Here is an 18,738-nt window from a genome sequence, read left to right as displayed (position 1 = left end):
ATGATGGTTTCCACATTCATCCATGTCCCTACAAAGGACACGAACCCATCGTTTTTTATGGCTGCATAGTATTCCATCATGTATATGTGCCACATTTTTCTTGTCCAGTCTATCGTTGATGGGCATTTGGGTTGGTTCCAGGTCTTTGCTATTGTAAACAGTGCTGCTATGAACATCCATGTGCATGTGTCCTTATAGTACAATGATTTATAATCCTTTCGGTATGTACCCAGTAATGGGATTGCTGTTTCTAATGGAATTTCTATTTCTAGGTCCTTGAGGAAGTGCCACACTGTCTTCCACAATGGTTGAACTAGTTTACACTCCCACTAACAGTGTAAAAGTGTTCCTATTTTTCCACATGCTCTCCAGCATCTGTTGTCTCCAGAGTTTTTAGTGATTGCCATTCTAACTGGCATGAGGTGGTATCTCAATGTAGTTTTGATTTGCATTTCTCTAATAAGCAGTGATGATGAGCATTTTTTCATATGTTTGTTGGCCTCATATATGTCTTCTTTTGAATAGTGTCTGTTCATATCCTTCTCCCACTTTTGGATGGGTTTGTTTGTTTTTTTCTTGTAAATCTGTTTTAGTTCTTTGTAGACTCTGGATATTAGCCCTTTGTCAGATGGGTAGATTGCAAAAATTTTTTCCCATTCTGTTTGTTGCCAGTTCATTCTAATGATGGTTTCTTTTGCTGTATGGAAGCTCTGAAGTTTAATTAGGTCCTGTTTGTCTATTTTGGCTTTTGTTGCCAGTGCTTTTGGTGTTTTAGTCATGAAGTCCTTGCCTATGCCTGTGTCCTGAATGGTTTTGCCTAGGTTTTCTTCTAGGGTTTTTATGGTGTTAGATCTTATGTTTAAGTCTTTAATCCATCTTGAGTTAATTTTAGTGTAAGGTGTCAGGAAGGGGTCCAGTTTTTGCTTTCTGCACATGGCTAGCCAGTTTTCCCAACATCATTTATTAAACAGGGAATCGTTTCCCCATTACTTGTTTTTGTCAGGTTTGTCAAAGATCAGATGATTGTAGATGATGTGTGACATTGCCTCTGAGGCCTCTGTTCTGTTCCACTGGTCTATATCTCTGTTTTGGTACCAGTACCATGCTGTTTTGATTACTGTAGCTTTGTAGTATAGTTTGAAATCAGGTCGTGTGATGCCTCCGGCTTTGTTCTTTTTGCTTAGGATTGTCTTGGCTATGTTGGCTCTCTTTTGGTTCCATATGAAGTTTAAGGTGGCTAAAAATATGGAATGCTTCACGAATGTTATCCTTGCGCAGGGGCCATGTTAATCTTCTCTGTATCGTTCCAGTTTTAGAATATGTGCTGCCGGAGCTAGCACTCAGAATGTTTTTTGTTGATTCTTTCCCATCTTCATGAGTTTATCTACCTTCAATCTTTGAGGCTGCTGACCTTTGAATGGAGTTTTTGTGGGGACTTTTTTGTTTATGTTGTTGCTGTTGCTTTCCATTTGTTTTTCTTTTAACAGTAAGGCCCCCTTCTGTAGGGCTGCTGTGGTTTGCTGGGGGTCTACTCTAGACCCTATTCACTTAAGTCTCTCCTGCCCCTAGAAGTGTGACCAGTGGAGGCTACAGAACAGCAAAGATGGCTGCCTCTTCTTTCCTCTGGGAGCTCTGTCCCAGAGGAGCACTGACCGGATGTCAGCAGGAATGCTCCTGTATAAGGTATTTGGTGACCTCCGTTGTGGGGTCTCACTCAGTCAGAAGGAACAGGATTAGAGTCTTACTTAACGAGCCACTCTGGCTGCCCCTTGGTGGAGGTGGTATGCTGCTCTGGGGGAATCCCACTTGTCCAGACTGCCGAATTCCTCAGAGCCAGTAGGGGGAAAGACTAAGTCTGCTGACCCAGGAGACCACACTCTTCCCTCCAGGGGCTCCATTCCAGGGAATTAGAGTTCTGTCCATAAACCCTCAGCTGGAGTTGCTGAAATTCCCGCAGGGAGGCCTCAGCTGGTAAGGAGGAATGGGTCCCCGTCTGGCCTAAAGAGGCAGTCTGGCTACAATCTGCCACAGCCTGTGCCGCACTGTCGGGAATTCCTTCTGGGTCCAGGCTGCCCAGTTTCCTTGGCACCAGCAGGGAAAAACGGCAGACTGGAGCTGCACTGATGGCTGCCACTCCTCTACTGGGGAGCTGTCATCTCAGGCAGCCACAATGATGGTGGCTGCCCCTCCCCGTGGGAACTCCATAGTTTTAGGTAGTCTCCAGTGGGGCGGCCATGGAGAATCTGCACAGCTCTGTGCTTGGGACCGAGGGCCCTGGTGGGGTGGGTTCATGAGGAGATCTCCTGATCTATGAGTTGCACAGATCTGTGGAAAAAGCATGGTTTCTAGGGCAGCTTAGCACAATCACTCACTGCCTCCCTTGGCTGGGGTGGGAGTTCCCTTGGCCCCTGCAGCTCCCCAGTGGACATTGCTCCACTCTGCTTTTCCTCACTCTCTGTGGATCTCACCAACTGCCTGGTCAGTCTCAGTGAGAGAGCCTGGATACCTCAGTTGCCGTGCTGGATTCACTCACTATTTTCAATCTTCTCAGTGGGAGCCCCCAACTGTAGCTGTTTCTAGTTGACCATCTTGCAATTTTTTCTACTGTTTTTTTCCTTTAGTTTTTGGGTTTATTTTCATTTATCAACCAACTAAACAGGGACTGTAGTTAAGCAATGCCTTTTGCTAATGGAACAGTCATAAGTTTGCTCCAGAAAGATAATAGTAAAAATCTGCCAAGGTACGAACAAATGCACGGTCTGGCTTGCTAAATGTTGGAGCTGATTGAAGATGGAACCATCCTTCTATCCGGGACTGAATTCAAGCCAGGGACTTACCTGGAAGGTCAAGGGTCCCGGGCTCCAGAAAAGGTCAACCTTTATTCCTGGAATCGTTTTGCCATCTCTGTTCCCTTTGGAACACAGAGAGATTTATTGAATTAGGGAGTGCTGTTGGGAGTCAAGAGGGTCCTGGTTTGACTATCATCTTTTCTTGCATGTACAATTTGTGGGAACTTGGCATAAAAACAGCAAGCAAGAGACAACGCTCTGCCCTTGTGGAGTTTAGAGCCTAGGGGAAAGAGCAAACAGAGGTAAAGCACATAATAGCAGCAATAGATAATACCAGCACCACTGTGTATTAGAATAGAAGACCACAGGGAGAGAGGATGGAGGGTAAGGAAGGTATCCAGGAGGAAGTGACGTTTGAGGAGAGAGGGGAAGGATGAGTTTATTAGGCAAGGGGATAGGAATAGGGGGATGGAAGGAACAGTGTGTGCAAAGCTTCTGAGATGGGAGAAGGCATTTGAGAAATTAAAAACAGCCAGTGTGGAGTGGAGAATATGAGAGGCGGGTGGTGCCAATAAGTCTGGAGAGGTAGGTGAGGATGTGCAAAACAGAGATTACGATTTTGATCTTGGTCCTTAGCATGAGAAGTCATTGATGCCATTAAAGGACTCTTAGTCCCAAGTTGTTAAAACCAGTCTGTTTGAATTTTGAAGAGAAGACTGGATGGGACAAGAAGTGGGTCCAGGTCGGAGGCCGTGCCAGTGCCCAGGCAAGAGCTAATGGAGGTTCAGACTTGGTAGTACACCAGTGGAAGAGTCTGAGGGTTATTAAGAAAGAAAAGAATGAGACTTGGTGATAGATTGTTATGGGGGTTTATAAAGACTAATAATACTCCTTACCTTTTAGGGAAGTAAGGTTGGAATGAGAAAACACAGGAACAAGGCCTGCACAGAGCAGGCGCTCAGTAAATATGTTTCCTTCCTCATCTTTGAACCTGGGTTTCTGAGGCTCTATCAGGTCTTGAATACCCTCTTGGAGATGTCAACCTATAGCTTCAGCTTCTCAGAGGGTTCAAGGGAATCACCTCTCACCTTTCTAGATTTCATACCTTTGCACTATTGCCTATCTTGTGGCACTTGGTGGGCAGCCGTTCCTTACATAGAAATTACTGTCAACAAAGGTCATCAGGTCTGTGTCTTCATGCTGCCAAACCCACCTCTGCCACCATGCACTTTTCCAAACCACAGGCCGCAGATGAGGAGAAACTGTGCAGGCAGGTTAGTCCTCAGCTTAGGTGGAGCTGAGATCACATGACGGGGGCGTCTTGGTAGCTGAGCCATGGATCGAGCAATACCCTTGTCCTCAGAAGAGGAGAGTAGGGAGCAGAGGCCATGTGGCTTCTGTCTTTCCCTAGGTGAAATCTAGGAGGAAGGGATTTATAAAGGGATCATAGGGGAGAAGGTCTCAGCCAGGGGTCAGGCTCACATATATAGGCACTTGCGTGCATGTATCTGTGTACCCAGGGCTGTCTGCAAGTGCATGCTGATCAGTGCACACGTAATGATGTTATGTCCATGTGCTTGCAAGCTTAGGCTCAGGTCTGCATGTGCGTGTATGTGCATGCCTTTTTCCATGTGTGTACATACATGCTTGGATGTGTGGAAAGTGGGTATGTGTGCATGTGAGCACATCATGTATCCATGTGCCTCTGTGTGTATCCCTGCAGAAGCCTTGGGCCTAAGCAGCCCCACCCCTAGAGTCACACATGCCCCTGACTGCCAGCAGGTGGCCCCTGAGCACTGTGTGCTGGGCTCTGGGGAAGGGGTCAGTGTATTCCAGTTGCCCTCTCCTTCCTGAGAATCCCTGTGGTTAGGAAGGCCAGAGCCTTCTGCATTGCTCTGACCTCTTAGGACTTTACCTCTGAGGCTCTGTCTACCTGGGGTTCCACCCTCATGCCACACAGCAGAGAGGCAAATCCAGTAGCCAGGGGCAATCCTGGGCCTAAGGAAGGCAATTCTGACCTACATAAGGTCCTGAAAGTGGCAGGGCTTACCTTTACGTAGGGCTGCTGAACACCTGTGGTGTTCCTGGCTCTGTGCAAGGCTCCTGCAGGGAGATGCTGGGCCGGACCAAGGCAGGCAGCAGGCACATAGGCAAGCCCTACGCCTGAACTGAGGCTGAGGAGGAGTGTGGTCTGAGGATGAGGACTGTTCCATCTGGGCCACAGAATGGGCAGAAGACAGTGCCCAGGGATATTTGCTGACCCCTGCTTGAAGTGGCACTGAGGCCAAGCAAGAGAGACAGATGGCATTTCCCTTTCTTGGAAGGGGGGCAATGCCATCATCCATATCTCATAAAGACAGCAACCAAGTGCACAGAGACAGGCAATCTTTATTAATTGTGACTATGTGGCCTCAGGACAGTCAGGAAGGCTTGAAAAGGAAACCAAGGACTCAGTTGGATTTGACCACATGCCCCTGAGAGCCACCAGAATGCCAGAGAGCTCCCTTAGTCCACTCTGTCTGGCTTAGCCCCCATGAATGGCTGTGAGCAGATAGGTCCCTGGACAGCTGGTCTCTGGATCTTTGGTGCCTTGCACAAGGCTGAGCCAGTGTGGATACTCGTTGGTGACTCCGTGGTTCGGAGTCTTGAAGGGGTGTCGGGCAGTGCCTTGAGCATCTGGGAGGTGGGGTGCCTAGGTAAGGGCAGTTGAGAGGGTAGAGGGCAACTGGAAAGATATGGTGGTACTTGAAGCTGAGTCTGGACCAGAGCTGCTCTGGTTGGGTTAGAGGAAGTCTGAGAGATATGAGGCTCCAAAGAAGGGGCTCAGATTAAACCCTTGTAGAGCTGAAAAAGACCCAAGCCATCAAGCAATTCCATGGTTTTTTTTTTTTTTTTTTTTTTTCTTTTCTTTTTTTAATTTTTTATTTATTTATGTATTTTAATTTATTATACTTTAAGTTCTGGAGTACAGGTGCAGAACGTGCAGATTTGTTACATAGGTATACACACGCCATGGTGGTTTGCTGCATCCATCACCCCGTCATGTACAGTAGGTATTTCTCCTAATGCTATCCCTCCCCTATCCCTCTACCCCCTGCTATCCCTCCCCAGCCCCCCACCTGCTGACAGGCCCCGGTGTATGATGTTCCCCTCCCTGTCCATGCGTGTTCTTATTGTTCAACACCCACTTACGAGTGAAAATATGCAGTGTTTGCTTTTCTGTTCTTGTGTCGGTTTGCTGAGAATGATGGTTTGCAGATTCATCCTTGTCCCTGCAAAGGACATAAACTCATCCTTTTTTATGGCTGCGTAGTATTCCATAATGTGTATGTGCCACATTTTCTTTTCTTTTTTTTTTTTTTATTGCATTTTAGGTTTTGGGGTACATGTGAAAAACATGCAAGGTTGTTGCTTAGGTGCATACGTGGCAGTGTGATTTGCTGCCTTCCTCCCCTTCACCCATATCTGGCATTTCTCCCCATGCTATCCCTCCCCAATTCCCCAATTCCATGGTTTTTATACAGCTTCCTGCAGGACACTAGAGGACCCCCGAGGTGCCTGAGAGCAGGCAGTGGTGGTGAGAAGGAAGTGGAGAGAGAGGCAATAGGCAAGACTCTAGACTCCTGCCTCAATTCAACTGAAGCCACTCAGCTTGTTATCTTGAGGATAAATTGGGGTTTATTTTAAATCAAAAGCCTATTTATTGAGTGCCTACTGTTTGTAATCCGTGGTTCTAGATTCTAGTACTAATTGAGGAACATGGTATATAAGGTCCCTGCTTTCTTGGTAATTTTACTCTAATAGGAGAGACAAGTAAACAAATAGATTTTATTTTGGGTGGTAAGTGGTAGAAACATAATAAAACAGGGTATGCAAGAAAGTTATGTCTGGGGAGGAAGAGCTGGAGTTCCTTTAGCCTGGGAAGTTAAAGATGGGACCTCTGAGGTCATAGTTGAGCTGAGGCCTGAATGATAACAGTGGGAAGAGCGTTCTGGATAAGACTCTGATTGAAGAAAAAGCTTTGTGGGAAAATTTGAAAATCACCTAGTCTTCTTTATATATATTCATTTATTTAAATTTCAAAAGTAATGTGTATTCATTGTAAAACATTTTCAAACTTGATTATTGTATTTAAGGTACGATGTAGAAGCAACTCCTTCTCCGTGTCCCCTCCCTTTACTCGCATTTCCACTTCCTGGAGAAAATCCCTTTATAGGATAGGAAGGTAACCTCTCAAATTTCTCTCCATGCATTTGTAAAAAAATAATATATATATATATATGCATATGTGTGTGTGTGTATTTTGTTTTAAAATTTTTATTTGTTAAGAGACGAGTCTCACTCTGTCACCCAGCTGGAGTGTAGTGTTGCAATCATAGCTCACTGCAGCCTTGAATTCCTGGCTTCAAGCAATCCTTCTGCCTCAGTCTCCCAAGCAGCTGGGACTACAGGCATGTGCCACCATGCCCACCTAATGAAATCTATAAATTAATTAATTTATTTTCAGTTGATTGTCTCCTGAAACACTGAAGCTTAACAAGTCCAGAATGGTGCTTTGGATTCTCTTTACTAAACCTCTTCCTCCTCTGGGCTTTCTCATCTTAGTCATGGCACCACCGTCTAACATAGGTTCAGTCCTAAGGCTTGGAGACATCCTTAAATCATTCTTTGCCATCTGACCACATGTCCAATCCTCTAGCACATCCTGTAGGCTCTACCTCCAAAGTCTGCCCAATAGCTGGATACTGCTTACACTCCCCACTGTGTCCAGCCTGATCTAAGCCATCAGCACACCTTGCCGGGACCTCCTGACTGCACTTCATTCTCCCATTGTTATCTTTTACAATCATTCTCCATCCAGCAGCCAGCATGATCTTTTAAACATCGTGAACCCAGTCACATCCCTCCTTGCTTAATACCCCAGTGGCCTCCCGTCACCCTTAGGAATAAAACCCAATCCCTTCATGTGAATTCTAAATGATTGGGCCACTGTCTTCCTCTCCAATCTCATCTTGTTCTTTGTTCTCTTATTCATTATCCTCATCTACAATGGACATTCTTTCCTTTTCTCCTTCCTGTTGTATCCGGAGGCCTTGAATTTGCTGGCCTGATTCTTTCTCTTTTCTTTTCATTTTTATTTACTTTTAAATTTTACTTCAACAGTTTTGGGGAGCAGGTGGTATTTGGTTACATGAATAATTTCTTTGGTGGAGATTTCTGAGGTTTTGGTGCACCCATCACCTGAGCAGTGTACACTACACCCAGTGTGTAGGCTGTTATCCCTCACTCCCCTCCCACCGTCTCCAGAGAGTCCCCAAGTCCCATTCTGACCTTAGCTCAATGTCACCCTCCAGGGAGGCCTCCTCATGGCTCCATGTAAAATCGTCTCCCTTTCGCCCTCCTCTCTCTCCTCCCCCTGCCACCTTCTTTTATTTCCAGTTTATTATTTCCTTTATAGCATTTACATTTTCAGAAGTTAACTTATTTCTTTGTTTCCTGTCTGTCTCTTCTACCTGCTTGGAACACAGGCTCCCTGGGGTAGAAAGTTTGACTTTCATCCTTGTTTCTGGACCTAGTGAGGGATAAATAAAACTGTTTCCAGATTGTTGCTAATGATCAAGGCTCTGGTGAACATTTTTGTACATATACCTTTGGGTAATTGTGTAAAAGTTTCTGTGGGACAGTTTCCTAGAAGTAGAATTTTTGGGTCTAAGATGATATATTTTTATTTTTTATTTTTAAAAGCCTACAGCACCTGGTATTCCCAGGCGGTCTCCCATCCAAGTACTAACCAGGCCCAACCCTGCTTAGCTTCCACAATCAGATGAGATCAGAGCATTCGGATTACAGGCACGCACCACCATGCCCAGCTAATTTTTTGTATTTTTAGTAGAGACGGAGTTTCACCATGTTGACCAGGATGGTCTCGATCTCTTGACCTCGTGATCCACCCGCCTCGGCCTCCCAAAGTGCTGGGATTACAGGCGTGAGCCACCGTGCCCGGCCCTAAGATAGTATATTTTAAGGTTTGATATTGTCAAATTACTGAGCAAATTATGATATTAACTTGTACTCCCGTTGACTTTGATCTGTGGCTTTCTCCATATCTTTGTCAACACTGGATCATAGAAATCTTTTCCCTCTTTTTGGCTTATATTATGAGCAAAAATAAAGTATTTTACTTTGTTTTAATTTGTATTTCCTTTATTATGTTAAGTCAAATATTCTTTCATATGCTTTTTAGTCATTTGTACTTTTTATTTGAATGACAAACACATTGCTAGCCCCATCCCCAAACATGGTTCTGTTTGTAAGAAATCATAGACAACTGGTAGATGATTATCAGTATTTGCCACATGTCACATGGTTATATATATTTTTCTGGCTGTTTATCTTATTGATTGGTAAGAACTCTTTATGTTTTCTGGAGTTAACTTTGCGGTATATGTCACAAATATTCTCTGTTTTTCCTTTGTCTTCCAATGTTGCTTAAGATATTAACAGTTTTTTAAAACATGGAGATGGATTCTTAACTTTTCCATTTGTTATTGTGAAAATAGCATGTGCACCTGTAATATGTTTTAAAATCTGTAAAAAGGTATTCAGTGAAAAGTGGTTCTCTCTCCCATGACACTAAGATAAGCTTGCTGTGTTAGGCCATTCTTCCATTGCTAGAGAGAAATACTCGAGACTGGATAATTTAAAAAGAAGAGAGATTTAATTGGTTCATCATTCTGCAGGCTTTACAGCAAGGATGGTGCTGGCATCTGCTTGGATTTTGGGGAGACCTCAGGAAGCTTGCAATTATGGCAGAAGGCAAAGGGGGAGCAGGCATGTCACGTGGCCAGAGCAGAAGCCAGTGAGAAAGAGTGGAGGAAGGATGCTGCCCACTTTTAGGTGACTAGATCTTATGTGAACTCAGAGTGAGAACTCACTTGTCACCAAGGGGAAGGCCCAAGTCATTCATGAAGAATCCACTCCCATGAGCCAGACACCCTCCCGCCAGGCCCCACCTCCAACACTAATTCATCATGAGATTTGGTGGGGACTTACATTCAAACTATATCACTTGCATATCCTTTCAAAATGCTTTTGTATATTTACATGCACATTCATTCATCATTCATTTTTCCAGCAAATATTTACAAGTCATTTATACTTTTAATAGATACTGGCTATCTACTATATTCCTGACATTGTACTAGGTATATAAAAAAAGATTATGTATAAGATACATGTATATATATATGTATGTAGTCTTCCTTTGGTTTTAGAGGGGAAGATGTACTGTGTTTGTTTATTTTTATTTTTTTACATTTGAGAGGCTTCTATACTAGCATAAACATATCTACCTCATTGTTTTTAATGTTTGACTATTCTATTTTATGTATATACCAGAATATATTTAATCTGGTCCTTCTTGATGGACATTTACATTGTTTCCTGTGTTTGCAATTACAAACAATGTTGTAGTGAATATCCCTGTAGCTATATCTCTGCAGCCATGTACAAATATATCTGTAGCACAGACTCCTAAAATGGAATTGCATTTTAAATTTGATAGACATTGCCAAATTGTCCTCCAAAGCTGTGTTCCAATTCACACTCCCGTCAAATGTGTGAGAGCGCCCATTTCTTTACTTTATTTGCAGCCCCGGATATTATCAGTCTTAATTTTTGCAAGCATAATGGGCAAAGAATGACATTTCATTGTTTTATTTCGCATTTGCCTCATTAGGAGTGAAGCTGAGACTCTTTTCATATGTCTATTGGTCATTTGTACTACTTCTGTGCTGTCTATACCCTTTCTTTATGTTTTTATATTGAGTTGCCTTTAAAAAAATTTAAATTGATCTGTAAATTCCATATAGTATGGATATTCATGCTTTGTTATGTGTTGCAAATAATTTTTGCTAAGCTGCCCTTAGTCTTTTAAGGTTGTTTATGGTAGAACCCCACTTTTTTGATGGAGAACACAGAGTGCTCCTGTTAAACCACATTTCTCTAATGTCTTCCTGCAGATGTCTGAACTTATGTTTAGGGTAGTTTTCTTTCTTTCTTTTTTTTTAAATCCAAAATTCTTAGGTAACTACAGTAGAATCCTGATGTAAAGGCAAGGAAGAATCTTTCACTGACTTTGTGGTTGTCATTTTCCTTGTGTTGATAGGGTACTTCACCATTTATTTGCACATTTTCCTACAAATGAAAGCTTTTTGTTTGTTTGTCTGTCTAAAATGTTAGGACTGCATGTCTTTTTTCTAACTGAAAATGTTGTATTACACATAACACTGGATGGCCCCTCATCCTTGGTTTAGATCATCACCTTAACAACTACTCCAGGGAGTCCTAGTGATTCAGTGGAAATGACTCAGGGGCCATCAGTGGGTGTTGTCTAAAGAGGATGGGTAGAGGTTCTCACCCCTCCTCCATCTGAAGAGCTGCAAGTAGGCTTCTGTATTATTCCTTCTGGAGAAAGCAAGGGTTTTTGTCTTAGCAATCATGGAAACCGCTACTCTAGAGTGAGGTCTTTATTTTCCAAAGCTGTGAAGCTCCGGGGACTTCAAAGAGTATCCTTCTTTTATATTATAATCTCTGCCTCCCTCCTAATGTGAGACCTGTCTTTAAGCTTCATAGGTGTTCATAGAACAGATTTTGGTTAAAAGACCATCATGAAATCATTCTTTTTTTGGTGAAAGTACTCAGATTTATCAGTCTCTTATCTTTAGAGCAGCAGTAACTCATGTCTGCTCAAATATATGAATGTTCCTATTTCGACCAAAAAGTTCATCTGGGGCAAAGGTACAGCAAGAAAGGAAGTAAGTGGAGGGTCATTTCTGAACATAATCACCAATAATTCCCTATAGCAGTCATGCTGCTTTTGACTGCAATACTGGGAACTCCAACCATGAAGATAATAATGACTTTTTTTTTTTTTTGAACAAGAAGCCCACAGTGCTGGTTAATTCAACAACTCAACAAGGACCAAGGTTTTTTTTTTTTTTTTTTTATCTTGCACAACATATTGGTTGTGGTTTGGGGGCATGTGCTCATACAACACTGTATGGTGTTTTTACTGCTGATAAACTCTCCACCGAATATCTTTTCAAGAGTGAAGAACCTCCTGTCCCCAACCCAGAAATTGATTTCCTCATGTCTCATTTGTTGGAACTGAAACACATCTTCACACCTAAACCAGGCACTCCCAAATAAATGAGCTTAGTTCAATCAATTTACTATCTGCTCAAGATTTTACACTGAGCTGAGGAGAGAGTCATCCTTCCTGGAGTGTTGGTTACCTGGTCAAAATCAGACAGCAAGGAAGGGGGAAAGCATAGGCAATCAAGAGCAGTTGCTAGGATACCGCTTTTATTTTAGTTAATTAATTATATATTTTCCAAAACATTAATGCAATTATTGTTGAAGCCATCTGATTTAGTCTTGAACCATAAAATTTAAGAAATTTTATGGTTTACTTCAAGTGACTGTAAATAAGAAAGAGTGTGCATGTGCTTATCTTAAATCTTGTTCCACTTCTGGAAGGAACACTGAGTAGGGAGGGGAATAGAACTTTGTTGCTGTGAACACGATTACGGAATAGTTGGTGTTAAGAAAAGAAAATCAGAGATTTATTAGAGGCAGAACTAGACGTACAGTTCCTTTATAAACTCCTCACTCTTCTCTGAATGTTTAATACACACTATGCAATTTTAGAATGTCATCTGTTGGGATTTGCATCCATCTAGTTTTGCAACAATGGATGGCAACCATCTACTAACAAGTTTTAATTAATTAGTTATTATGGTATTGTTTTAGATTGGTTGAAAGGAGTTTGGACATGAGGGTGGCTAACCAGGGCTCAACTGGTTCTAGATATTTTCTCTCCGTTAAACAAAGCCACAGGTATTTTTTTTTTCAGATAAAAATTTGCAGCTTCCACATGCTGTCTAAAGAAAACAGTGGTGGAGAACAACTTGGATGGTGCTAGTGGGCTGTGACATACCTCCATGAAAGTTGGCTCTGCAGTAGGTGAAGGTTGCAAGGTACAGATTTCCATGGACAGAGATAAAACTGTGTGTGTTCTGACTAAATCTGCTGCTGGGATCTGAAGACATTGGAAATCCAGTTAAGTTACATGCAGTGCATACTGTTCAGAGTATGGCAAGAGTAACAAGAAGACTATGTAATGGGTCAGGATGCATGTGGTGCCCAGAGAACGCCATCAACACCAGAAGACATGAATTATATGATACGTAGCTCCAAGCTATTTGAGCTAAAATTGCCCCTCCGGGGTCTGGAACCGAGTTCAAATTCCTCATGCTGTTATGCCATGGAATGTAGAAAGGGGAAGAGAAGAGAAGGCTCACCTCTTACTAAGCTTTTCTATGCTTGCAAACAGCAGAACTTATTCTCCAAAGTAATTTTTCTTCATGCATCCAGACATTTGAACAATGCAGTGCAGAGTCAAGCCTTGAGCTTCTATGGCAATTCATCCTGAAATTAAATGCCATTCTCGGCCTTGGCCAATATTTTTTTCCACTGTCTCAGAGCTCCGGAGACCTGGTGGTCTTGTTCGACTGAGGGTTGAGACTAGAGAGACATACTGATGATGGTGGTCTCAGCATGGGGATGAGTAGCAAACAAAGGATGGTGTGTGTGTGTGTGTGTGTGTGTGTGTGTGTGTGTGTTTGAAAGAGAGAGAGAGAGACTGAGAGATACTGATAGAGATTGACAGAGAATGTATCTGTTTCTAAGAGAAGCCCTGGTAACAGGTTTCTGGGTAAATGAAAGTTGGATTGTCTTCCATCAGAGATGACTTGAAAATAAAGTGCTTTAATGCTAATACTGCAGATGTCTGCAGGAAACTCAGCACCACACTGAACACTGTAGTTAGATAGCTGTGCAAAAAAGTACATGAAGGAAAGGTCTAATGTGCAATACTTCTATTTAAGATAGAAGGAGGAAATAGAAATTGTGATAGCATGCTATTTCAAGTAATAATAGAAAGTACTTGATGTTTACATGGTGAATGGATCAATACTAATTGTGTAGTCAGCGCACATACAGTAGTTTGGATTATACAAGTGATAGATGCACTCAGTATAGCTGAAATTTCCACCCTGCAACATTTATTTCTTGCTGCGTGTTAGATGGAATTTTCCACCCAACTATCTGGAAGGATTTGCATAAGAATGGTGATAGAGCAGTATTCTTTAATGATGTGCTTTTCTTTGTTAAACTTCAAAAATGTCTATGGTACATGATGAGGTTTGGGTGAATTGCCAAGCTAATGCTTTTATATTTTCTTTAAAGAGCTTATCTTCACTGTGTTGTGGGAGTTACTTTATATTGTGGTTATAAAGGCAGTGGCAGTAAAGCTGAATTTGTAGCAACCCCCAATAAGTGCCTCCCCCTCCTCAAGAGCTTGGTCCTGTAAAGAGGGGAATTTGGGAAGTCACTTGGCTGCTGCTGGTTCAACTGCAAGGAGTCCGTTGAACTCATTTGATGTTCTGTACCTGGTTCTGCTCACCAAGAGTGAGAAGGCCATTCTCCAGCTCAAACAATGACCTCTTGTTAGTCTAAATCAGCACCGTTCCTGTCAAACAGGCTTGAGATCAGCCCAAAGCCTAGTGCTTTCACCTAGGTTGAGTTGAATTATTCAGATGAAAGTCTGGGAGCAAATGCTGTTTGGAAATGACCTTTTTGTCCTCCCCCGCAAGAACCTAATGTTTACAATGTGAGGAGGAAAAGGGACTGGAATCTTGGGAATTCCAGGAATGCAGCCACCAAGCAAAAGAAGACTCAACTCTCCAGATTTTGCTCCTCAGCAAGGATTTGCAAGTACAAAAGTGGAAAAACAAAACCCCAAAGCTGAAGCCCAGAAGGGTAGTCCAAGAGAGGACTTCACAGTAACCACAGTTTCAATGAAACAAAGAATTTTGAAACCCAAGTGTGGAAGGAAGCTTAGAGGTCACTTAATCTGACCTTTTGCCTAATGCATAAATCTTTTGTCCAACACAGCTTTGCAGCTCATTGATCATAAATTGTTGCTTGAATACAGCCAAGGACAAAGAACTCAGTTTCTCCCGACAGCAAGGATAACAGATGACATTATATGGAGGACTTGCTATGCACCAGGCAAAGTGGCAAGCCCTTGAGATTCATTCTTATTTAATGTGCACAGCAGCCTTATGAGGTAGGTGGTTATTGTCATTCCCATTTTACAGATGGGGAAATAGAAGTTTTCTGTGTTGTAGGAAAAGGATTTAAGCCTGTGGAGCTCCAGTCCTATGTCCTTAACCCTCAGACTCCTCTGCCCAGCCTGTTTCATCATTGGTAGTGCTGATCATTACTCTTCTGTCCTTTGGAGACACTTGGAACACACCTTGTCCTTTTTTTCCATGATAGCTCTTAAAATATTTGAGGCAGCTTTCCTGTCCCTCTTCTGGTTTCTCAGTTCTTTTTCTTTCTAATTCCAAGCGAAACATTCTCCTTTGGCTCAGTTTGATGAATTCCTTTAGAAACATTTCTGTTTACCAATGCTCTTCTCAAAACATGTATTTATCGAACGTTTTACAGAGACTTTTTGCTTTCTTTTATTAGGAGACAGTGGGCTTTGTTGGTGACATCTAACCATGAAGGTATCTATTTTGGGTGCCCAGGGAGGCTTTCCAAAGAGCACATGATGAACTTTTTCCACAGTCCCTTTACAGGGAGAAGGCATTTGAAAAACCCAGAGCATTAAAATGAGCCAGGATTGAGCTTCTATGTCATCGCTAGTAGAAAAGGCAATGTCAGGATAAAGAATAGGAAGCTTTCCTGCAAAGCTTTAGGGGTGGTCCTTCAGGGTCCTGTGGGAGAACTGCTCTTGGTTGCCTCTGACCTGGATTCTCTGAAGCTCACTGGCAGGTCACCAAGCTCCTCTGCATTCGCTTCCCCGGCTTGTGAAAAGTGATCATGTTGTTGACACTCTGGTGTTATATTTCTCATGGAGTGAGTTCTGACTCAGAATCAGGCAACCTGGGGCTTGTTGCATACTCGTGGGTGAGAGTCACTGTTCCTCTGTGAGTTAGTGTCCTCAGCAGTAAAGTCAAGATAAGTAAGCCTTTATAACCAGGTGTGGAAAAAGTTAAATGAAATTATGTTTGTGAGAGCACCAAGCTTCCTAAAAGTTAGTTGAATTGGTCTATAATGAACCTTGTGTAGGTCTTGCAGGGGTTAGAACTATGGCTCATGTGAAATTGCAATTCATCGTAGTAGTGAGGACTAAACTGACCATTTTCTTCTCTTGCCCAACTTCTCATTGAAAGCACCTGGGGAATCATGCCCTACAAAGCATAAAGTCTCATCAGAAGGGTTTTATTTATCCCTACATAAGGTGGCTTACTTTCCATTCTGACTCTGGCATAACATCACATGATAGATAAAGAAGGAAATAAAAATATTTTAACCCCAAATAGGTTTTCTTTGCCCTATCTTGAAATGCTCCTGCAAAGCTGACTCTTGTGGGGAAAATCTACATTCTGAAGGAAATCCCCTTCCTTTTCTTTCCTTTTTCCTAATCCAGGAGAAAATCAACTCTCATAAAGCCTGCTACCTGGAGACTTCCTCTGCATAACGGGAACCCTGGTCTCCACAAGCCCTTCTAATGCAGACATCGCTTTCTATTGATTCGGGGACATTAGACAGTAGTTTAACTCTTCCAACCAATTGCCAATCAGAAAATCTTTGAATCTTCCTGCGACCTGGAAGCCCCTGCTTCCAGCTGTCCTGCCTTTTCAGACCAAAGCAGTGAACATCTTACATGTATTGATTGATGTCTTATGTCTCCCTAAGATGTATAAATCCAAGCCATATCTTGAACACCTTGGGCACATATTCTCAGGATATCCTGGGACTGTGTCATGGACCGTGGTCACTTATATTAGGCTCAGGATAAATCCCTTCAAAATATTTTTCAGAATTTGACTCTTTTTATTGATAGTAGAAATGGCTAACATTAAATGAACATTTTCTACAGGCTAGCTTCAGAGTTACATTATCTAATTCATTTCTAATACGAATTTTAGGTGAGGTGTATACTTTTACCACCCAATGAGGAAACTGAGGTACAGAAAAGGTATAAGTGTCTTGCTCAAGGTTCTGGGATTTGTAAGTGGTGGAGCCGAGGTTTGAACTTAGGCTGTCAGGTACTTCCTCCAAGCTGTTGATAGATGTCTTCTTTAAATGAATATTATTTTGCTCTGAAGAATCTCCAAATACTGAAGAGCTTGTGCTAGAAACATGCTGTTTCCTTCCCAGTCCCTGGAGAACAATGCCTGTTAGAAGTTACATGCATAGTGTCTCCTTGGCCATGAGGAGGGTCTGTCTGATGGTCGAACTCGATCATTGCAGGCCCATGGATACTCCCATTGTGGTGCAACTCTGCATAAATCAAGATCAGCACAAGTGAGGCTGTCATTGAGCTAACAAAAGAAATTGATGACAGAGAATTGCATTGAAAAATTTGTAAGTTAAAGACTCAGACTTGCTAAAGCAAAGCTATTTTGAGTTAAAAAGTGTTCATCACTAGTAAGAAATTGAAAAAAATAATTTTTAAGGAGCCATTTATAGAATTTGCAGTTTTCTCTAATCCTTGTGATTTTCTCCAAATACACATCATTGACAAAATAATTTTGTTTCCTTACCCACCCATCTTTTTTTCTTTTCTGATTTCAGGGAAAAGTTAGAATAGGGAAAGTGATGGTCCTTTATTGGTTTAAAAATACTTAATTGTTTTTACATGGTGGGACACTTGAGTTTTCATTTAATGGAGTGGAAAGAACACTGGGTTATGTAAGAGATTTGGTTTCTAGTCCTGGTTCTGTGTGATGTGACCTTGAGGGAACGTTCCTTCTCTGGGTCTCCTATTCCTCATCTGTTGGGGCTGGTGAAGGTGATTTTTGAAGTTGTCTAAGTCTGGCTGCCATGTGTCAGAGCAGGTCAAGGCAAGGCAAGGCAAGGCAAGTCAATTTAGTCAACGCCATTGGAGTTCCCATTAAGCATCAGACCTTGTGCTGGGTGTGGAGGTACGAACAGTGAATACAAAGACACAGAGCTTCAGGCCAGTGCAGTTGCAGCTGGAATTACATCCCACCATTGCCTCTTGCTAACTAGGGAATCACGGTTCTGTTGTTTTCCTTTTGTGCTCCATTTTCCTCATGGGATTGTTGTGCTAAGAAATGAATACATGTCAAGATATTTCTGTGGTGCCTGACACATAGTAAACGTTTAAATAATGTTGACTTTTATTAGAATTATTATTGGAGGAGGGAGGCAGATGCTAATCAAATAATCACATATAAGCATAAGAGAATCAATTTCCTAAATGTTCTGACAGCATATATCAGAAGGATTTCCTTAGCCTGGGAAGAAGTGATTGAGGTTAAGATCTGAAGGATAAGTTCATTAGTTGAAGGGAGAGTGGAATAGAGTCCTAGGCAGGTGGAATGGCACAGCAAAGCCCTTATAGAGGGAGGAAGCACAGATTTCTGGGAGCTTAAAATAGGCCAAAGTGAAGAAGAACAAGGAGAAACATGACAAGAAAGGTGTTTAGAGAGGGGAACAGAGACCGTTTGAGCCTACAATGTTAGAAAAATGGTTTTTCATTTGCTTACTGAAGGTCAGGGTTCCAGTTACAGCCATGTCTCTGATACCCTGAAGTGCTGTTTGACAAGGATTTGTCTTCCTTTAGGGTAGAACCTAGGAGGAACCAGCTTCTGAGGGACACTGGGGCAGTGCGTGTGATGAGTGATGGCTCAGAAGGGTTGGGATCACCTGGGCCATCATGCACTTAGGTCATGCTTCAGGGATCAGAGTCCCAGACTGTGGTCTCATCATTTCAGTGCCCTCTTCAGTGTCTTATGGCTGGCCAGATCTGAATAGAGTTGAAAGGCCAAACTTAATTTTTTCC

The 18,738-nt window shown here is 42.4% G+C and overlaps 1 pseudogene; it reads right to left on the bottom strand.

Annotated features, from left to right (window-relative positions):
• Positions 1–1,239: 1,239 nt before the first annotated feature.
• LOC135277297 (U6 spliceosomal RNA) lies at positions 1,240–1,340 on the bottom strand (annotated as a pseudogene).
• Positions 1,341–18,738: the final 17,398 nt, after the last annotated feature.

Source organism: Aotus nancymaae, unplaced genomic scaffold (genome assembly GCF_030222135.1).
Source record: "Aotus nancymaae isolate 86718 unplaced genomic scaffold, 86718_ANA_hifiasm-v0.15.2.pri h1tg000003l, whole genome shotgun sequence".
NCBI classification, from domain to species: domain Eukaryota; kingdom Metazoa; phylum Chordata; class Mammalia; order Primates; family Aotidae; genus Aotus; species Aotus nancymaae.
Note: the sequence above shows the minus strand (reverse complement) of the source record. Positions and strands in the feature narration are given on the sequence as shown.